This window comes from Psammomys obesus, unplaced genomic scaffold, assembly GCF_907164565.1.
Source record: "Psammomys obesus unplaced genomic scaffold, mPsaObe1.curated_primary_1811, whole genome shotgun sequence".
NCBI classification, from domain to species: Eukaryota; Metazoa; Chordata; class Mammalia; order Rodentia; family Muridae; genus Psammomys; species Psammomys obesus.
Window position 1 is genome coordinate 9,510,589 of NW_026596143.1, and position 19,143 is coordinate 9,529,731.

Here is a 19,143-nt window from a genome sequence, read left to right on the forward strand (position 1 = left end):
AAAAAAAAAAAAAAAAAAAAAAAAGGCAAGAAAGAAAGGAAGGAAGGAAGAAAGACAAACAATGAGTTTGGTTGACGTAAAGATAGTGTCAAATGTTGACATTCCAAAAATCTCACTTGGAGTTTCCCCATGACTTGTACTAATAGTTTAAAGTTTATTTTGGTACTATTTCAAAGAATGCTATTCATTTTTTAAATGTGCATTGGTGTTTTGTGTGCATGTATGTCTGTGTGAGGTAGTCAGATCCCCTGGAACTGGAGTTACAGACAGTTGTGAGCCACCATGTGAGTGCTGGGAATTGAACCTGGTCCTATGGAAGAGCAGACAGTGCTCTTTACTGCTGAGCCATCTCTGCAGCCTGACAGAATGTTTTCTTCCTTCTTTCCTTCCTTCCTTCCTTCCTTCCTTCCTTCCTTCCTTCCTTCCTTCCTTCCTCCCTTCCTTCCTTCCTTCCTCCCTTCCTTCTTTTCTTCCTTCCTTTTTTCTTTTTGTTTTTTGAGACAGGGTTTCTCTGTGTAGTCCTGTCTGTCCCGGAATTCCATCTGTAGACCAGGCTAGCCTTGAACTCAGAGACCCACCTTCCTCTGTCTCCACCTGGTACTAAAGGTATGTACCACAATGATCTGGCTCAAGAATGTTATTTCTTTTTTGTTTGTTTGTTAGTTTATTTCTGCTTTTCCAGACATGGTTTATCTGTGTAGTCTTGGCTGGCCTGGAATCGCTTTGTAGACCAAGTTGGCCTCGAACTCATAGAGATCTGTCTGCTCTGCCTCTCAAGAGGATCATGGGTGTGTGACACCATGCCTGGATTAGAAATGTTATTTCTTAAGGCTCAAAAATTTTAAGAGAGAAATTGTTAGAGTGCCAATCTTATGGGAGTTTAAATAAGACAGTTGAATAAGACAGATTAAATTTTCACTGCGTACACTGTAAGAGTGATTAGTTGGTATGCTAGGACCCCCAGGCTCAAGAAGTACCTTCTCCCTTGGATGGAACACAGACTCCCATCAGAGTAAGCTGCACAGTAGCCTCAATGCAGGGAAATAAGAATTGCCAGAGTCTGTTGCTCCTGTTCCCAGCTGTGCAGGCTGGACCAGTGAAACCTCCTCCTTATCTACAGGGAAGATGAATTGCTCCTCCTGTCTCAGATGACAGGGGGATAGATTCTCTTTCCCAGTGGAAGGTCTTGGAGTCTGCACCCACATTCTGAATAACTTGAGCAATGGAGAGGCAAATAGCAATTACTCTTCACTTAGTGTCTCCCAAACTGACATACGATGATGCTGTGCACCGAGACCTTGTACCTATGCCCACAGACAAGTGTGGGACCTGCAGCTAGACCGTGCCTTTATCCTGGTCTTCAGTTCTTCTGCTCTTAGCAAAGCTAAGCTCAAGGCCAAGAGGTCAATGCCTGTTCTCGAGGAATCCCCAGTTGAGTTCCGCTTAAGCACTGATCTACCAAAGGTCCAGTGAGCACAGCAGACTGAACTGTGGGCACTCATTTAAACACTGAGTCCAGTGTCACCCCCTGTGGCCACCACACCTGGGTAAAGGGACCAGCACTGCCTGAGGATGAAGAGATGTGGATGAAAAAACTTCAGCAGCCCCTCTGTGTCACCTTCCAGGGGATTCAAAAGGGACTTTTGGAGACAGGGATAATAGTGACCCTGTCTCTCCTTTGGGCTCATGTTACTGTCGACTCTGGTGCTTCCCATAGGGCTAGCCACCACAGGCGTCATGACACACAGCTGTAATCCCACTGCTTGGTAGAATGAGACAGGAAGATTGAAAGTACAGGCAAAACGGGACTACTTAGGGGACCCTGTCTTAAAAATATAGTTGAGTGAATACATATGAAAAATGACAATACTGAGGTTTATCAGCCTAAAGATTGGGCTCAGTCTGCAGCATGAAATATTAATTGTGATTTAAAAATTTCTTGTTAAACTCTGGGGTGAACTGTGAGAGAGAATAGTGCTCACATCTAAAGGTGTGGGGGGGGGTGCAGTAGATGACTGAGCAGCTCCCAAAAGCACTTTCTCAAAAGACTGGGTACCAAAAGCAAGTTACCAAGCAGGTAGGCTTGATGATCTTCTTAACAAAGGGCCTAAAGTTCGTTCTCCCAAAGCTCGCAGCACAGAGTGCACTCAGGTACCCAGCAGCCTTGACACTGGGCTTTACATTACGGCTTCTACCTTTTATTAGCTGTGTCACCTTGGGAAAGTGACTCATCCTCTCTGTGTCTCAGTTCCTTTGTCTGTAGAATGGAGGCAATAACAGCATGAACCTTCTGATACGATCTCTAGGATTAAGGAAAAACACACACCCGGCCCCTTTTAGAAGTGTCTGTAAAGTACAGATTTCGAAGTGGCTGATGTTCTCATCACTTTCTTGCATGTTTGTATGTTCTGATCATGTATGTGACAGGGGATGAGAGAAGGCTAAGCTTAAAGTTGGGTGGTATTGAGTAATAATCGAATAGAGTGTCTGGGGCCGGAGAGGTGGCTTATCAGGTAAGGGTGCTTGCTGCCAAGCCTGACAATTCCCGAAACATACACTTGAGGAAGAAAGTGGTTATTTGGCCTGTGCTTCAAAATCACTTGTAATCATTGAAGGAAATCAGGAGAGGAACTCAAGCAGGGCAGGAACCTGGAGGCAGGAGCTGATGCGGAGTCGCGGAGGGGTGCTGCTTACTGGCTTGCTCCCCAGTGACTCCTTCAGCCTGCTTTCTTTTAGAACCCAGGACAGCCAGACCAGGAGTGCACCACCCACAATGGGCTGGGCCCTCCCCCCCATCAATCACTAATTAAGAAAATGCCCTACAGACTTACCTACATCCCAATCTAATGAAGACATTTTCTTTCTCAGTTGAGGTCCCTTCCTCTCAGATGACTTTAGCTTCTGTAAAGTTGACATAAAACTATCCAGCACAATCACAAACCTGGTGAATTGTAAAAGCAGAAGCCAGATGATCTCTAGTTTATTTGAAAGTTATATTTTTGAAATGATTGTTGGCATCACATGCCTGGGCATGATGTGTGTGTGCGGGCCTCTATGCCATGTGTGGAGGTCAGAATACCACTCTGTGGGGTCAGTTCTCTCCTTTCACCTTTACATTGGTTCCAGGGGTTGACCTGATGTCACCAGGCTTACACAGCAAGTGCCTGTACCTACTGAGCCAATCTGCCAACCCTCTTTTATTTGGGAAATGTTTCAGCTCAAAACAGCCACATATGCAGGTACACAGACTCAGGTGCACATACTGGTTATTTCACACATAGCCTTTCAGGAATGTCGATGGGAATCAGAAGCTGCAAATCATTAATTTGGACATTGCCAGAATCCTATTGTTAGGTTCACGAGCAAGATACACCGTGTTGTTTTGTGTTGCAGTTTGTAGATTGCAGCAGTAAGTTCATCCTTCATCACTGTAACAAAATACCTGAGCTCACTCTGAGTTCTGGTTAATTCATGGTCACATGGCTTTGTGGTTTTCGGACTGTTGCACACTCGTGGAGCATGGGGACGGTGCAGTGGAGGAGGCATGAAGGTGCTGGCCTATCTCTTTTAAGGACATGTCTCCAACAACCTGACTTAGCAGGCCTCGACTACTGAAGTTTCTGGTATTAACCTGATAATATCACAGGTCAAAGAACAAGCCCTCGGCACACTAGCTTTCAGACGATACTGGAGATCAAAGCAGTAACAAGATGGATAAGAATGTAATGCTGTTCCCAGCAGTCCCCATCTCCCCACCTCTAGGGTGCTGCCCGGTTGGTCCACTTACCACGCTGTGTGTTAGTGAGCTGAGAGGAAGCCGGCCTGTTCTCTCACGACCAGAGCTCATTTTAAAAATTAATGACCCGCTGAACTCCAAAGGGCAAGGCGACCCTCACAGTCTTTGCTTCAGTTCTTTTACATCACAAAGATGTTAGTTGCTAGGAAAAGGTTTTGATTTAAGTGGTTCTTTCTGTAGGCTCTAAAAGACAGGGTATTTGATCTCCAAATCAAGGCTTGGGTGAACATTGCTTAAAACATGGATGCCTGGGGATGGGTGTTACTATGCTTGGCATGCATGAGACCCTGGGTGCCCCCTCAGCACTGCAAAATACTAGTCTTAATTATGAAAAAGCTTTATTGGGCTGTGTTGCTCTTCCCCACATTTTGTCAGAAAACCCATGTTTGGTGCTTTCCAAGAACAAACAGATTTTTGTGTGGGGCTGTGACTTTTCTTCAAGTCACTTATGAAAAGGGATCGCAGAGTATCGTGGTAAAAATGATAAAGATCTCGAGATCACTGTGTGATGTGTTTTTACAGTCTTGCCGGGGCATCACTTACACATAATAAGCTGCCTGTGAAGTGTATCATTTCAGTTTTGGCATGTGAATGCCTGTGGAATAGCACCGTGATCAAGATAAGAAAAATATCCCTGGGGCTCATAATTCTTCGTGCCTCCTCTCAATCTCTCCCTTCGCTTTTCTCGGTGGCAGCTCTGTCCTTCTCCCAGCCACTCCCAGATTTTCTTGCGTCATTTTTCTCATTGCATCTTAATTTGTATTTTCCAGAATTTTGTAGAAATGGACCTATACAGTATGCACTCTTTACTTGAACGGGTTTGCATTTCTTTATCTAGAACAATTATTCTGAGAGACATCCTTGCAGTTCTGTGTGTGGACAGGATTGCTGGTTAGAATTTTAGCTAGGACTAGAGGCTGTTACTATGATACCAACCTAGTCCATTGATTTTATTCAGGGAGAATCAGACAGGCAAGGAAAAGAAGTATCTAGAAATCAGACTTGGTCAGGGTCTATAATGTAGTTTGAAGATGGTGAGAAACAGTATTCTGTTATCCTGAAATTCTATGCTAACGGACCTGGAAATCTGCAGTTTGGCTTGGTCTTTGACATCTCTTGCCATCCTAGCTCCCAACTCTTGACTCTATAGTGATGTTAGGAAACAAATGGTGGTAGTAAAGGCATTAAATATAGGGCCTTACCAAGTGAACATTAATACCGATGAGGCATAGACTAGACTAAGAATTCTTTGGGTGCTGGACAGAAATCAATGAATCCTATCTAAAACTTAACGTCTGTTTTCCTCAGCCATACTCATTCCATGAAAAACATCAATGTTCACTCAACCATCTCAGGTATATTCATCCTCTATTTTATTTTATTATTATTTTTTCCTGTGTGCTTTGGCTTGAACCCAGAGCTTCATGGATGCTAGGCAAACATTTTGTCACTGAGCCACATCCCAAACTATTAACCTCTAAGTCTGCTCCATCTAATTAGTCACAGAGTTCTAATTGGTTTTGATTCTATTCAGTCCATGGCTTCATCACTTGGATTATTCTAATCACCTGTTGTACTGGTTGGTTTTGCATGTCAACTTGACACAAGCTAGAGTTATCAGAGAGAAAGGAGCCTCAGTTGAGGAAATACCTCCATGATATCCAGCTGTAAGGAATTTTCTCAATTATCGATCAATGGGAGAGGGCCCCCCATGGCAGGTAGTGCCATCCCTTGGCTGGTGATCTTGGTTTCTATAAGAAAGCAGGCTGAGCAAACCATGGGAAGCAAGCCAGTAACCAGCACTCTTCCATGGCCTCTGCCTAAGCTCCTGCTTCCAGGTGTCTGCCTGGAAGCTCCTGTCCTGACTTCCTTTGGTGAGGAACACCAATGTGGAAGTGTAAACCAAATGAAGCCTTTTCTCTATAGCTTGCTTTTTGGTCATGATGGTTTTTGGAAGCAGTAGAAACCCTGCATCAGACAAGTTGGTACCTGCATAGTGGGGCATTGCTGTGACAGACCTGACTATATTTTGGGAGGATTGTGGAAGGACTTTGGAACTTTGGGCTAGAAAAGCCATTGAGTGTTGAGACCTCAGAGGTATGTTCTGTAGGAGCTTGGAAGATGAGAATGTTGAGAGCAGTGCAGAAGATGGAGGCCTGGCTTGTGAAATTTCAGCAGGAAGATTAAGGCCTCTATCAGGGCTGTTTCTTATTTTGATTTAAGATTCTGTGGTTCTGGTTAGCTTGGGCTGAAGAATCAAAGATACCAGAACGACTGAAGTGAAACCTTTTAACGTCACTGGGACAATTGGTGCTGGTTAGCTGGTTAGCTAAGAAAAAAGCAGTGATTAAGACGAGACCAGCATCTCTGAGGTGAAATCTTCTGGGGAGTGTTTTCTGAGAGCACGGAGCAGCTGAGTTCCAGAAGTGGCTAAGGTTGTACCTTGGACTGGCAGCTGGCCTTGTGGAAGTCACCCAGGTGGTATCGGTTTTGAAGGCATGGCGGGGTCATGGAGAGCAGCTCAAGCATGGCACTGTGAGTGGCCAGGAGAGGCCACTGGTGAACTTGTAGCTTCAGTGGCAGTTGAAAGCCCAGGACTGAAGGGGTCATGCAGAGCAGTTAAAGCTTGGCACCCCGAAAAGAGCCTGTGAGAGGCTCTTGGTGAAAGTGCATCCCAGTTGCAGCAGAAGACCCAAACATTTTGGAGATGCCAGTACTTCCAGACTTCCGATGGGCGAAGAATGACACAGTACCATGGGATGACCACCAAGAACAGCAGCAGCAGCAGAATGGAGCCAGCTGGAGCTTGGAAGACAAGCTGTGTGTGCTACAGAGGGCGGAGCTGGAGAAATGACCCAAGCCCTTTTTGGAGGAATCCACAAGATTGTGAGTGGATCCCAGATATTGGATGGTCAGAGTTTGATTATGCTTTAATTTGATTGTGACTGTGCTCTAATTTTTTCCTATTGAAGTAGGGAAATATTTTGCTGGAGTTCACAGTAAGATTCTGAATTTTAAAAAACTTTGGATTTTAAAAGAGATTGGCTATTTTATAAGGGACTGAAGTCTTAATGTGTTTGATTTTGTAAAGACTGTGAGACTTTTAAAGTTATTTATGTTTTTACTGTGAGATCTTGTGGATGAATTAGAAAGGAAGAGTTGTGTCTTCATAGTGATGTGCTTGTACTGGCTGTTTTTTGTGTCAACTTGACACAGGTAGAGTCATTGGAGAAAAGGAGCCTTAGTTGAGAAAAATGCTTCCATAAGATCCATCTGTAAGGTGCTTTTCTCAATTAGCGATTAGTGAGGGAGGGCCCAGTCCATTGTGGGTGGAGCCATTTCTGGGCAGGTGGTCCTGGGCTCTATAAAAACAAACAAACAACAACAACAACAAAAAAAAAACAAAAACAAAAAAACAGGCTGAGCAAGCCAGGAAGAGCAAGTCAGTAAGCAGCACCCCTCCATGGCCTCTGTGTCAGCTCCTGCCTCCAGGTTCCTGCCCTGCTTGAATTCTTGTTCTTACTTCCACCAATAATGGACCATGATTTGGAAGTGTAAGCCGAATAAACCCTTTGCTCCCCAACTTGCTTTTTGGTCATGGTTTTTTATTGCAGCGGGTAAAAACCCTAAGACACCTGTCTCTTACCTCTTGCATCTTTCATTCTGTGCCTCATTCTATTTTCTGTAGTGCTGGTAATTCAACCTAGGGCTTTGTATATCCTAGGCACATAGTCTAGCATTTAGCTACACTCTCAGAACAGACCCTTAACTAATCTTTGTTTGTTTGTTTTTTTCTTTTTCGAGGAAGGATTTCTTTGTGTAGCCCTTGCTGTCCTGATATTCACTCTGTAGTCCAGGTTGGCCCTTAACGAATCTTTGACTGTATATTTTAATACTTAAACATGCAACAATAGATTCCCCATGAAAAGAACTCCAAGTCTTTTATCTCATCATATAGACTTTTAAATGTGATCCTCTCTATACCTCCAGCCTTTGCAATACATTCCTGTGTGTGTGTGTGTGTGTGTGTGTGTGTGTGTGTGTGTGTGTATGCATACGTGCATGTTAACACCAACTCTTATTTGTCTTTCATGGCTCTTCCTAACATTCCTGTATGCCTGAAGCATCTTAGGCACACTCCAGGGTCTTGAGCAGAATCACTCAATTCTAAATGCAACACTTGCTCCTGTACGCATTTAACTTGGAAGCGTGTCACAGTATCAGGATAGAAATCTGGTTTAATTCAACCAACATTCACTGAAACAAGCACCAGCTATAATCCACAATCTGACTGCGACACTAGACTGAACCTTGACACTGCTGATGGCCCGGTGTTGTGTCAGCTGTACTGCTTGCCTGAAAAAGTTAAATTCAGATACTGATAGCCACATCCTCAGACCAAGGACCAGCAAATTCCGACACCCTCCGGCTGCCCACGTGGAACCACACTGCTCTCATCCGATCTGGGTGCCATGTGCTGCACAGGATCTTGTGCCCACCGCAGTTTCACTATAACAATAAAGCCATGGCCACGGGTTTAATAGATTTGAGCATGCCCAAAATTGGGGAAGAAAAGAAGTGGTACCCTGTCTCTGGAAATCTTTTTTTTTTTTTTTTTCCTCCATGAAAACCTCTGCAAACAACATGGGTATCACCCCCTCATAATGTATTTCTAGCAAAAAGCTAGTCCCAGACCCCCAAGGGAGGTTGAGTTGAGAGTCTGAGCCCTTCTCTCTCCATTGACTACTGAGTAACATTTCCAGGCTACTCCAGAACTGCCTGGTTACTTGTGAATGGTATTGTGTAGAAAGGAGCTTGTAGGTTCTGAAACAAGTGATGTAAGCACATTAAGAAGAGTGAAGAGCCCCCTCAGATCTGCTGCTAGTCCTTGCCTCGTTCACATCCTCTCAAGTTTATGTGTTTAGAGGTGGGGGCCTTTGGGAGATGAAAGGATCTTGTAGGCTCCGACGTAATCAATGGCTCAGCTCGCTGATAGGTTCACAGAGGGATGGGTTTTGGAGGAGGAGCTTTGCTCTAAGCAGCTGCTGCTTCCTGGCCACTTTGATGAGCTTAGCATCTTTGCTCCACTATGTGCTACTTCTCTGCCACGATGCTTTGTCTTCTCAGAGGCTCAGGATCTGTGGAGCTGGTGACCATGGACGGAAACCTCCAAGACCATGAGTCCAGATAAAGAATTCTTTCTTTTTTATGAATTGATCATTCCCAGACATTTCATTATTTATTTATTTATTTATTTGTTTGTTTGTTTGTTTGTTTGTTTGTTTATTTATTTTTGTCACAGCAATGGAAAACTGATGAATATACCTGCTGTGATGCTGTTGTAGAGTTTCTTAGTTTCCACAGTGTTGGAAGCATTTTCAGCTGGGCCCTTCTCCTCCTCCTCGCTACCCCACATCCTGACAAGTATAGAGGAGGGAGCTATTCTGTGCAGTGTAAGATGATGAGCTGTTGCTCTGGTGTCTATCTCTAGGGGCCAGCAGCACTCTGCCTCAACCAGGTGTGACAGCAAGCATGTCTCAGGTGTTGCCAAACGTTCGTCTCCACCCCTGTGTATTGGCACAGGAGGGACCCAGCTGAGAAACACCACTGGGAAGTTCTAGAAGCGAGGCATTAAGAAGGTAGCATCTTCTTCCTGTCCTGATGTGGCTCTCCATGGACTGTGTCACAAGAGCTGAGAATGGCTGCTATGTGGGCATGGGTTTGTGGAAGGAGCGCATTTGTTTTCCATCACTGTGATTGAAAGAAAAAAAAAAAACACCCAAGATACAGAACTCTGAAGAGTAAGGGTTTATTTTGGTTTGTGACATCAGAGGTTTTGGTCTGGGGCACATTGCTTTTGGTGTGGTGGGTACAGTCTGCCATGGCAGGGAGGTGTGGTGGGAGGAAATTATTGTATCTCAAGCTGGTTGGGAAGGAGACAGAGAGGGAGAGGAGAAAGGAGAGGAAGGGACCTGGGCTTTAGGATGCACTCCAAGACCACTTCTCTAGTGACCCTGAGGGTTTCCCCACCCCCCGTAGCACCACAAGCTAGTGACATCTTTGAGGCGTGTTGAAGATCCACATCCACAGAGCCCATGAAGAGGTCTAGAGGAAGATGGTTGATAGGGCGAGCTACTACCATAGAACCCAGCAGAACAGAACCCAGCCTAGGCAGCGGTTTCCAGCCTGTGGGTCATGACCCCATTGACAAACCACTATCTCCAAAAATCTTTACATTGCCATTCACAACAAAAGCAAAATCACAGTTATGAAGTAGCAATTAGAAATAATTTTATGGTTGGCGGTCACTACAACGTGAGGACCGTGTTAGAGGGTTACAACACCAGGGGATGAGAGAGATGGAACCTTTATGTGATGTCGGAAATCCGCATCTCAACCCATCCTACCGAACCAAATTCCGAAGAGAGGAATCACTTCTTCCTCGAGAAGATCAAGCTTGGGGAGAGGCTGGGCTGTAAATTCTGGGCGGGAAGACTTTAATGTACTTCGAAATCAGGCCTGAAATACCCATAATGTTTGTCAGTCCACATTTCAGTGTTCTTAAGTAAGTGTACAGGGCGTGGGGAATGAAATATGGCAGGTATTTGATTTAAAAAGCCTGCACAGATTTAATGTCCTGATAAAATGTATTAAATCTTTTAAGATTTTAATGAATCTAGTATGTGTTTCATAAATCAAGAACTCTGCTAAACCGTCTCCTGGTTTAATAAGAGCAAACTAGGAAATCGCTCTAAGCAGAAACAAAATGCATTTGTATCACACTGAAAAGTAATAGATTTTTAAGCTGAGGGGGTCTTTCTGCGCCTTTTAAGCTGTTTGCTTATTACATTGCTCCAACTCCTTCAAATATTAAACCGCAGGCAAGTCCGTGCTTAACCGTATCAAGATGTGGACTAGCACAAAGGTAAATATTTGTAAGAGGGGAGAAAACAAGGCCAGTGTTTCCTCAACGTCTTAACCATCAGACAAGGACCATCTTGATCTTCTGAACTTAAACCTGACTTTGTGGATCTAGATTAAGGTGAGGGTTAATAGTTCTTTTTTTTTTTCCCTTCAGTTCTTGGGGTGGCACTCGAGGACTTGTTCATGTACCCGACTATCAAGCCAGGCCTCCAGCTTCAGAAGTCTTTCTTAATGATTTTAAGCTTTCTTTCTTGACTCAGATTGCTCCTGCATCCTTACTCCCTTAACATATCACAGACTGACATGGTGCATATGTAAAATCGGTCTTGAGATTTACAGCTGACTGGGGTGGTTGTCAAGGGTGATGGACCCGGAAGCAGCTGTCCAAAGCAAGCCTTCTGACAACCGTTTGCCTTGCCTCCATCCCCTAGCCTGGGACGCTTGTCTCTGTCCTTCCTCCTCCTTCTACTCCTACTGCTCAAGCTCCAGGATGGGTGGGAAGAGGCCTTAGAGACTTTTAAGTGTCACCCTTGGATATGTCCAGCAGGGCAAGCCAGCCCTCCACTCTCCAGCTTCCTTTGTAGATGGGAAAGGTTCTGGGTGAGATGGTGGTTGGGGAGTTGGGGGAGGTGGTGTTGAAGGAATGAAGTGTGTGTGTGTGTGTGTGGGGGGGTTAGGGCTTGAACATTCCTGTGCACAAAAGCTGGCAAGGCTTGTGAGCTCTGCAGGGGAGGGAACAGGCTCCATAAAGCTCTGTGTGGAGAAGCCTGTCCAACCTCATTAGCTGTCACGGGCAACAATACTGATCTGGCAATAAAAGGCGATTCCAAACCTGTTGGTCATTAATCACCCGCCTGACAGTTTCGAATGGAAGTGGAAAAACTTCAGCCCCCTCTCCCTGACCCCCCTCCCCTGGCCCACTGGAGTTTAGAGTTACCTCTGGGTAGACGTATGGTTCCCTGCTACGCACTGGTCTCTTCTCCTGTGGCTTTTCCAGGGACGTTTTCAGTGTAGAGAGGCCACAGGATGGCCAGAGCCTGGAAGCCTGACAGTGAGTCAGAGGCGATCGAGAAAGTTGAAAGGAGCTGGCCTCCAGAGGCCACCTTGTGCCCTGTGGGACACAGGGCTTGGCCCTGGCAGCTGTGAGATCTGGAAGTTTGTCATCTGTTCTCTAGGCCACCTTTCCACACCCTCCCCTGGTTCCCTGGCACACTCGTCTCCTCTTCCTCAGCCACGGAATGCCAGCATACTTACTCTTATGTTCCTTTCTTGGCTGCTACCCTCTACTCCCAAATAAGCAGGATCTGTTCTCAGGAAAACACTTCATCTCCATCTTTTCCATTCCCAGAGGCCCTTTTGTTCCCAGCCCAGTGAAAAGTAATGTCTGATATGTGAGATGGAAAATAGGGGGTGGCCGAGGTGTGTGGGAGCCCCTCAGGTCAGCTCACAGCTTGACTGCCTGCTCTGTCCCTCTGTGCTATGTGCACAGAGAAAGGGACCAAGGAGGAAAGCGGAGTGCAGAGAATCCTTGCAGGCCACCTTGGAGACTGCAGAGTCCTTCAGGTTGCTTGCAGGTGCGTCACAGCACTTGGACCAAGTTACCACTTGGAGGGAGGACATTGGGCTTCTGCTCAGTCTCATAGCAGTTAGAGGGGAGAGCGGTGTGAGGATTAGGCAAGAAGTTCTGAAACTGTGGCCTCTCATGGCTACCGTGCTCTGGATCTGCTGGCAGGCATTGGAGAGTAAGCTGACCGCTGACGCCAGGGAGGGGAGAAGTTGTGACATACAGTGTCTGGAAATAGCCTTCTGCTTCCTCAAACCTTCCTGTGTCCTGGAGCTCCACATTGACCTGGGCCTTGGCTGCCTTTGTTGGTGCTGACTGCTCTCTTTGTGACGTGACTCCTTGCTACTTCTCACAGCACTAGGAAGAGGCCAGTAGCGTCTGTCCACAGTTGATCCATACAGATTCCCCGACAAGTATAAAATGGAGGAGGTGACACAGACTATATTACTTAGGCACACTTCTCAATTCCTTGCACACTGTCATTTCTCTTGTTCTTATGTTTTCATGTTTTCTCTAATCCAGTGTATATTCTTAACCTCAGATACACGTCACAATCACTTTGGGGAACTTTGAAAATATACTAATGCCTGGGCCATATTTCCATCCCCTGATAGACTCTCTCTTTCTCTCTCTCTCTCTCTCTCTCTCTCTCTCTCTCTCCTTTCATGCTTTTTCTCTCTCTCATGCTAGGGATCACCTCAGCTGAAATATCTCATTTTTTTTCTTTGCCTGTTAACTCACTGAAGCATGCTTGCTTCTGTTTACAACAGAAGAAAAAAAAAAAAGTGTGGTTTTTATCTGGGGAAGTAACACACATTAAAGAGCTATATTTTTATTATTTTTTAATATGCATATGTGTGAGGGTCTGTGTGTGGGATTGCGTACACGAGGACCAATGGCTGCAGAGACCTGAGGTGTCAAATCCCTTTGGAGCAGGAGTTATAGGGAGGAACAAACCATATCATGTGGGTACTGGGATTAGAACTCAAGTCCTCTGAAAGAGTGATATGTACTCAATTTTTGAGCCATCTCTCCAAGTGCCAAATCCTCTTTTTTCCTCATGTGTTTTTACTTTAAGGCTTGGCTTGAAATGGTATAGGTTCTATAGAGCTGAGTGGGGAAAGAAACAGTGAGCAAACCAGTACTGTGGCATGGAGGAAGGGGGTTGGGGCTGAGTATTGGTGGATACGTAGAGTTAGGATAAGGGGGCAAAGACAGGTAAGGGCGCACAGCCCATGGAACAGCAATAGTAAACGAGCAGGGCCTGGAATATTTGCGCATGCGCTAGGGACAAGGAGACAGTATGATTGCTGAGTTAGAGGATAGCCTACATCCTTTCTCCTTCTCCAGCCTGGACCAGTTCCTCCTAGATCCCCACAGAGACACCTTGAGTCTCCCAAGCCGAGGCTCTAGGCTGTTCAGGAGCCCCTTCAGGGCTTGAAACCAGTGGGTGTCTCTTGGTCTCTTAATAGCATAGTAAAATCCAGAAAGCAGGGCCCATACACTGTGTTACACAATTCAATACAAATTAATCTGATTTAATCCAATCCAGTCCAATCTGCCACATATTTATTAAGTCCCATTATGTACCAGTTCTAGGCTCTTTCTGAGTCTACTGAATGGACAGTGACACTGGCCCTTCTGAGCAGAGATTCTTACAGGGAGACAGGCAACGGTAACACAGCAGCTAACAGAGGAACCGATTATGCACTGTAGTATGACCGTGTCCTCGAGGGTGTGCACGTGTGGCCACACAGTGATTAGTGGAACATATGAAATAGAAGAGAGCATTTCTAGAGGTGGTAAGTCGGAGGCCAGGCTCGGTCTCACTGATAAGAAAGACTTCTAAAGGAAATAAAGAAGTTGTCAAGTGGATACTCAGAAGAGAAGTTTTCCAGGAGGGGAAGCTAGTGTGAAGGCCACCCCCCGCCCTCCCCCATCTGAGCCTGTGTAGCATGCTTGAGGACAGCAAGGAGACCAGGAGCTGGGAGCCAAGCCAACGAAGGAGACCATGGTGAGAGAAATTAGAGAAGGGACAGGGTGTTGGGTCATGCATGGCCTCAGAAGCCACTGTAGGGACGCTGGCGGTTCCTCTGAGCTTTCTGACCAGTGAGTGGCATGATCTCTTTGGCTGTTTAATTGGGGAGAGGAGAGGAGGTTTGGAGGTATAGAATAAGATCAAGATAGAGGCTGATTGTGTGTGTGTGTGCACGCGCGTTCACCTGCACACTCATGCTAGGGTCTGTTGCAAAGGACTCACGAGTACTGGGCACATGTCCCGCCATGGAGTTGCACCCCAGTCCCTAACCGTTTTGCAAACATGCAGAACTTTTGCAACTCAGTGAAATCTGCCTTTTGGAACATTCACATTTTTCCCCCTTTGAAGTAAGGCCCAGGCTTACCGGGAACCTAGAACTCTTGGGAATGCTCCTGCCTCAGCCTCCTCAGTATTGAGGTTACAGGTGTGAGCTACACGTTCTTTGGAGCCATGAGATGCACGGCATTTGGGTCTTTTAAGAAAGGTTTATTTTATGTGTGTATGCGTGTGTGCACATACACATCTCTGCGAGTGTATTTGTACCACCTATATGCAGGTGCCCAGTGGCATCCAGAAGAGGTTGCTGAGTTCAGTGCACCTAGAGGCACACGTCAGCTTCTGACATGGTACTCTTAACTGAGCCATCTCTCTGGCCCTTCCTTTAGATGTTTGGCCTGACTAGATGAGTCTCAACGTCCAGGGGGCAGTTTCAACAGATGTCTCCCTTTGCTATAGCCTGGACCTGACATGCTCCTTAGAGGTCCATAGGTCTCTAACCTATGGAGCTGTCAGGAGGTGGATGAAACATTAAGGGGTAGGACTTAGTCGGAAGAACTTAGGTCACCAAGGGCAAGCCCTCTGAGGGGATGTTGAGAACCTAACCCCGTTCTCTCTGTTTCACAGCTGCCGTAAAGTGACTAGGCTGCCTCTGTCATGCATCCTATGCCCAAGCAGCAGAGCCGAGTGACCATGGACCAAAGTCTCTGAGACCAGGAGCCAAAATAAACCTTTCTTCTTCATAAGCTAATTTATCTCAGGTATTTTATCACAGCGATTGAAAACTGACTAACTCCCTCCCCACATCAGTATGTAAAGATCTGTCGTTGTCAGTACGGAACGCCACGAGCAAGGATTGAGCAGGTCAGCCCAGGGCAGTAATGACATATCCTTCAAAGCAGCCATTTTGAATGGGCAGTACTTATTTTGTTATCTAAGTCCTGTGGTGCACACTTGTGATGGCGGCATTTGGGTGGCAGGAGTGGGAAGATGGAGAGTTCAAAGCCTGCCGTGGCTATATAGTGCACTGGAGGCCAGAGGGGACTCCAGAGTGAGACCTTGTCTCAAACAAACAAACTGTCATGTGACATTATTGCTTCTGTGTTTCTCTTACTGCTGATCCAGGGCTTGGCACATAACACACTCAGTAAGAACCTGAGGAGGGGAATTAAACTGTGGGCATGGTAGAGTGGTGTTAATTTGCAAGGCAGTATTAGAAATTCCATTTGGATGTCTTAGTAAAGCTTTAAGATTGTTTTCGCATGCCGAAAATTTTTAATATCTTCTATTTATTTCACAACCTCATACGTGTATAAAATGCATTTTGATCATATCCAGCCCCTAACTCTTCCCTCCCAACTCTCCTCCAGGAACCTCCCAACACACCACCTCTCTCTCTCATGTGTTCTCCTTTTTTCGTGGTTGATTCTGTGAGTAGGAATGTCGACTGGTTGTTGGTTTGGCCCTGTGCAGGCTGCTATAGTGCAGTGATTTCATGACAGCATTAGCTGTGTGTGTGCGTTGTGTGTGTTGCGTAGGTCAGAGGACAACTTTGTGGAGTTGGTTTTCTCCTTCCACCTTCTTGGTGGGACTCAAACTTAGCTTGCCCCTTCATGGCAAGCAAACACCTTTAGCTACTGACCCATTGCCTCGTCTTTTAAAAAGACAGGCTCTCACTATGCTGGGTTTGACCTTGTATTTCCCCAGCACCAGTCCCAAAGTGCTATGGTTACTGGCATGCACACACACCAGCTTGGGTCAACTCTAGCTAATGTTGAGGCCTAAACTAATTTAGTCATCTTCCATAAAACTGAAACGTGCATACATATATAATACATACATACAAACATGCATAATACATGCATACATATATAGGAGAATGTTTTTACTTTGCTTTCTTCTTTCCTCCTCCCCCACCCTCAGGTTTGCTTTTTTTTTTTTTTTTTTCAATTTTGAGATGGGATCTCTGTGTAGCCCTGGCTGTCCTGGAACTCACTCTGTAGACCGGGATGGCCTCAAACTCACAGAGATCCACCTGCCTCTGCCTCTGCCTTCCAAGAGTTGGGATTAAAGGCATGCTCCACCACTGCCTGGCTACTTTCCTTTCTTAAGAGGCAAAGATGACCAGGTTTCTGTTAAGCTTCTAACAATTCCATTTAAAATAAATAAGTAGCCGGGTGGACAACCCAGTCTGCCACCTGTAAGCAACGTTTCTGAGTGGCTTCTTCAGGTGTCAGTCACTGGAAGGGACATAAGGTCACAGGAACTTCCACCTTTGCCCTCATGTCACTTCCTGTATGGTACTTCCTGTTTGGTGGGAAAATAGAACCATGAAAACAATAAATAGGCTATGTCCAGTCCAGCCATGTTCTGGTAGGGACTCCAGCAGGTGAGAGAGTCTCCTCAGGTCCAGGTGCTAATATTCTTTAAAGATGCCTTAGTGTGAGTTAAGTTAAGAGCACCCAGAGGACCCGAGTTCAATTCCCATCGCCCACGTAGCGGTTCACAACCACTATACCTCTAGTTCTGGGGGATCTGACAGATACACAGGCAGGCGAAACATGAATGCACATTAAAAAAAAAAAAAAACAACAAAAACAAAAAAAAAAACAAGAAAAAAGATGCTTTAGTGAATTTTAACACCCCTTATTTCAGTAGTCCTCCAACCCACTCTCTAATAAAATCAGTGTCACTGCTGAAAGGATATTAAAAGCCAACCATCTCATGCAATCCCTTATTCTATGTATCAATGCTAGTTACTTTTGTATAGCTGTGACCCAGACATCTGATGGAAACAACCTAAGGTAAGAAAGGCTTATTCTGACTGAGGATTTTAGTCCATCCTGGCAGGGAAAAACATTTCGGCAGGAGTGTATGGCCTAACTGTTCTCATATTACCTGACCAGGAAGCAGAGACTGGCCAGAACTAGGGGCCTGGGCCATAAATTTCAGGGGCTCACTCCTTGTGATGTCCTAGAGTCCACTTCCTAAAAGGTCTGGCAGCCTCCCCAAATCTTGATACCAGGACCACGAGTCTGTGGGGGGACATGTCAATCAAAGCATAACATTCTGCAAGGAAGAAGATGGAGGCCAGTGATGAGGCATGATCCTTGGAATGCAGAGCTCTGAAGGGCTCTGGATTTTAGTCTGCCCTTCAGAAAAGGGCTGTAGGATGGAGGTCATTGGAGCATCGTGTATCACAGGGAGGAGAGGCAGGTGCCAAGTGGGAAGGGTCCCTAACTGTGTGTGTATATGGTGGTGTCTGAAAGAGGAGAGGCTGTGGTCCAAAGGCATGGCAGGCTGAGCCACAGCAGGGGCACACCTAGGCAAGTCACAGTTGGAAAATGCTAACTGTTAATTCTTGTTTTCCAAGGCACACAGCCCTCCCACAGTTGGAGAGGCTGGAGCAGGGCAATCACAGAGGCTAGGAATGCCTAAAGGGCTGAACATTAGCTGGCAGTAATTATACCAGGCTTCAGTAATGAGCTGAACTCCTCAGCAGGGGTCCCTTCAGTTCCAACCACTGGACTGGAACAAAGACCAGAGCTGGGACACCAACAGGAGAAAGGTCGCCTGTCCCTGCTCCTGACCAGAGCCCTTCAGGGAACAGCGATAACTGTCACAGAGAGCCTCTCAGTGCATTCTCATTGTGGGCAGAGGACCAGCACTAAGTTTTCTCTCCTCCTCTCCAACTCTTGCTCTCACTTTCCCTTCCCTCTGATCATTTCCCTTCTTCTCCCCCTTTCCTTTCTCCTTCCTCCCCTTTTCCATGTAGCCCATGCTGTTCCTGAACTGGCATTCCTCTTGCCTCAGCCTCCCAAGGCTGGGATTATACCAAGCACCACCATGTCAGGTCCACAGTGGACTCCCATCAGGGCACTGTCAGGCATCACGTTCTTGGGGCAGCGAGCCTGAGCCAGCGCTCTGAGAACATCTCCTCTTATCTATAGTGTACATGGCATTCCCTAAGCGTTCAAAAGAAATTACAGCTGTGTAATTGTGGGTCTGGAGTAGTGTTCTAGAGTCTGCATTACAACAGGCTCCCAGAAGCTGGGTGTGTCGGCACACTTTTAATCCTAGCACTTAGGGAGGCAGAGGCAGGCAGATTGCTTTGAGTTAGAGGCCAGCCTGGCCTACAAATTGAGTCCAGGATAGCCAAGGCTACATAGAGAAACCCTGTCTTAAAAACAAAACAAAGCAAAGCAAGCAAGCAAACAAACAACAAAACTCAACAAGCTCCCAGGTCATGTGGATGCTACACAGTCACTATAATCGGAGACACAAGCCTTTAAGGAAGCTAATGGGGAACAATTCATAGGGATTCGTGTTCCCCAAGTCATTGTCCTATGACCGTGTTCTCAGTGCTTCCCACCTTTCCGGCCCCTTTACATACTCTCTGCTTTTCTGGATCTTATTCAGCCCTAGTTGCTGGCCTCTCTGAACACTGTTATGGGCCTTACCACCTCTCCTGCTCACTCATTGTCTGGACTAGTCCACATGTCCACCCCTCCTTCCCCCAGCTAGATTGCTGGTTACTTGCGTGCT

General features: G+C 46.0%; 1 long non-coding RNA gene across 1 annotated transcript in view; it reads left to right on the forward strand.

The window, feature by feature from the left end:
• The window catches only part of LOC129666331 (uncharacterized), a 20,938-nt gene extending 5,595 nt beyond the window's left edge, over window positions 1–15,343 (forward strand). The window contains exon 3 of the long non-coding RNA XR_008718558.1: window positions 15,226–15,343. This is a non-coding gene — a long non-coding RNA (uncharacterized LOC129666331). The remainder of the gene's footprint in view (window positions 1–15,225) is intronic.
• Window positions 15,344–19,143: the final 3,800 nt, after the last annotated feature.